General features: G+C 34.8%; 1 pseudogene across 1 annotated transcript; it reads left to right on the forward strand.

Annotated features, from left to right (window-relative positions):
• Positions 1 to 1,970: 1,970 nt before the first annotated feature.
• On the forward strand, positions 1,971 to 3,365 carry LOC145790614 (putative carboxylesterase 18 pseudogene; annotated as a pseudogene). The gene has a single exon (XR_014329475.1). The product of XR_014329475.1 is annotated as a putative carboxylesterase 18 pseudogene (transcript).
• The last annotated feature ends 322 nt before the right edge of the window (positions 3,366 to 3,687 follow it).

Here is a 3,687-nt window from a genome sequence, read left to right on the forward strand (position 1 = left end):
TGTTACTATTGTGGAACTAATATAGCTCTATGTTTATATTTTTATGAAATTAAAGTGTTATATATATTTTTTTGTTATTTAATTATGTGAATCCGTGGTCCTAAACCGATCCAATCTGTATTTAAATGGATTGGTTCGGATTGGTTCCATGATTTAAACAGATTGGATTGGTTCCAATTTTTCAGGAACCGTAGATAACGGATTGGTCCTGGTTTTACCCCAATTCGGTCCAATCCGAACCATGCTCACCCCTACTATCATTTTGAAAATGTGTTTAATTTTCTGAATAATCAAACAAATATTCTAAAATTTTTAAAAAACTAAATTTGAAAAACAATAACCGAACAAATTGATTTATTTCATTTAAAATAGATATGTTTAAAAGTTATGACATTTTAAAGGTTTAAAATAATATTCAAATGAAATTTTCATTGAACGTGGTTGATGTGTCAAGCGCACTAACTAAAAGGGTAATATGGGTAAAGATGTTATACTCTAATGTTAAAGTACTTTTGCAGGAATTTCCTTTGTGAATATCCTGCCATTGAAAACTTATACGGAGGGGTTTCATCTAATCTCCCCAAAGGATAATTGTAAAAAAAATCAATTTTTATTGAATGTCACTAAACAAATGTATAAATTAATTTTATTTTTAAAATAGATGACAACTATAATCATCTATTTTATAAAATAAAATATAATTTATTCATTTATTTATTAATATGCGTTGAAATTAATATTTTATACATATAATTTTTATTACGAGATGAGCCGTCCATATCATTATCATGGATAATATATATATATATATATGTGAATAAATAAGGAACTAACCATTTTCATATATAATTGACCTTTTATTTGGATTTGCCAGCTTGTTCTTCTAGTAGTGGTCAATAGTGAAACTAATTTAAATTTTTTCTCGTGACTAAAATATATAAAATATATGATAAAATAAATAATTTTAACTATTAAAATAACACCCATAATAATTTTACAGACCTAAATAACACCCTTCAATTCAGATATTAGATCCTCTTCGATGTATGATTAACTTTTAATTTGGATTAGATGACCTTCTTCTGGTAGTGGTCACATATAAAAAATTCACTTTCCATTATTGTGTGGAGGAGACAAGATTCAGGAATGGGTGTTAAACGCAGTTCATGTGGTGCTGCTGCCGCCGTGTTTTGTTTGTCTTCGCGTGAGAAAAAGTTCTTTTGGGTGGGAGAGTGTGCATTTCATGTGATAGCTAGTGGGAGGTGAATTATCTCAATGAGGTATAATCACTTTGTAACTAATTTTTTAAATATAAATATTAATTGATTGAGATATCTCTCTAAGCCTTATTTTGATAAATATATTAGGACTAAATAATTACATAAGAATAAAAAAAGTCACAAAATACAAAATAATAAAATACTTAACTTTTAATGTAAAATTATCAAATTGACCCATATATAAACAAAAAGTTAAAAAAGTATCATTTCCAAGTGGAGGGCAATTTTGTCATTTCAATGCAAAAAAAACGAAAAAAGCCAAACAAGAAAACCAAATAAACAAAAAAATCTCAAGTTAAAAAAATCAAAAAAGTCAAATTTACCAAATGACACCTAAATTTTGTGGATCTTATCTTAAATTTATAACAATGATTTAAATTATTTATTTTATAAGTCTAACAATAAAGATTAATTATACAAAAAAAAAAAAAATCAATTTTTATCAAATGTTACTAGACATATGCATAAATTAATCTTATTTTGAAATAGACGACAATTATAATCATCTATCTATAAAACAAAATATGATTTGTTCGGCTATTTATCAATACGTGTTTTTTATTTATTTATTATTATTCAAATTTATCAATACGTGTTGAAATTAATATTTTGTACAAATAATTTTTCTTCCATATCACTATTATGAATAATATATATATATATATATATACATATATATGTGTGTATATATGAATGAATACGAAAGTAACCATTCCCATATATATAATTGAGGAATGGGCGTTAAACACGGTTCATGTGGTGCTACTGAGCTTCCATGGAAGACCCGCCTATTTGTACACTTGGGTTCTTTCATACTCGACGCCTGCCGTCTCTCCTACCTCATCCTCCGCTTCCTCCGCAACGTTGACCCCAAATCTCCACCCTCCAAATCCATCAATGGAGTCTCCTCCTCCGACATCACCGTCGACCCTTCCAGCAATCTCTGGTTCCGCCTCTACCTCCCCTCCTCCACCTTCTCCTCCTCCACCACCACCCTCCTCCCTTTACTCATCTACTTCCACGGCGGCGGATTCCTCAACTCCGCCGCCAATTCCAAAATCTACGACCATCTCTGCCGCAACCTCGCCGCGCAACTCCAAGTCACCGTCGCCTCCGTCAACTACCGCCTCGCCCCCAACCACCGCTACCCTTCCCAATACGACGACGGTTTTGAAACCCTCAAATTCATCGACGCCCATAACTACGCCGTATTACCCTCCAACATTGATCTCAACCGTTGTTTTCTCGCCGGCGACAGCGCCGGCGGCAACATAGCCCACCACGTGGCGGTCAGATACGGCCGACACGAGTTTGAGAAGCTGAATATTATTGGTTTGGTGGAGATACAGCCGTTCTTCGGTGGAGAAGAGCGCAGTGAATCGGAACTCCGGCTCAGTAGAGCTCCATTTCTGAATGTGAAACGAACCGACTGGATGTGGAGGTCGTTTTTGCCAATAGGATCGGACCGAAACCACGAGGCGGTGAGTGGTGGTGATGTGTCGGAGGCGGTGAAGTTTCCGGCGACGTTGGTGGTGGTTGGTGGTGGTGATCCGTTACAGGACTGGCAGAAGAGGTATGTTGAGGGGTTGAAGAAATCAGGGAAGGAAGTGAAGTTGATTGAGTATCCAAACGCCATCCATGGCTTCTATATCTTTCCTGAATTGCCCCAACTTTGGTACCTAATTGCAGAGGTCGGGGACTTTATTCAAAGCCAATCTGCTAGAAATGCGTAGAACCCAAGGGCTACAGCAGACTTGGTAAGGCTTGGGTATATAAACTTGAACTTTCCTCGGGCTAATTATTCTGGTTACACTACATGTGGTAGCAGGGACGGAACGTAGTGTTGGTTTAACATGAGCAACTTTCTCTCTTACGTAGGGTCCCCTCTCATTTATTTCTCATGTTCTTAGTTTAATATTTTTTTAACAACACTTTATAATATAATAGTAGAATGCTATATAACCAGGCTGGGCTCACCTCGGGCTGTAGGTGGATTTTGAGCCGGTCACATGTCGTGGGCTATTTTTATACCTGTAATAGTGTGTATTTCTAAAGTAAAATTTATAAATTATTGCAGTTATATTATGAATGGTATCGCGCAAAATATTATGAACTATTTGGTGAAAAAATTACAATTAATTTGTTATGGTTATGTTACATATAGCCTGTGTTTGACAAGGGCTTTTTCAGGTTTTTTTGGCTATTTTAGCCACAAAAAATAAAATAGGCTATTTTAGCCATAACAAACAAAACATCACATTCAACCTATAATCATTACATTCTTCTCTCACAAAAAAAGTCAAAAAAGCCAAAAAGCCAAAAAGTCCTTCCCAAGCTAAGCTTTTTAGCCCAGGCTAAAATAACCAAAAAAGCCAAAAAGCCAACCCACTTCCCAAACGGAGGCATA

The sequence above is a fragment of the Camellia sinensis genome, chromosome 5 (genome assembly GCF_055761805.1).
Source record: "Camellia sinensis isolate YWXY chromosome 5, ASM5576180v1, whole genome shotgun sequence".
In the NCBI taxonomy this organism is placed as follows: Eukaryota; Viridiplantae; Streptophyta; class Magnoliopsida; order Ericales; family Theaceae; genus Camellia; species Camellia sinensis.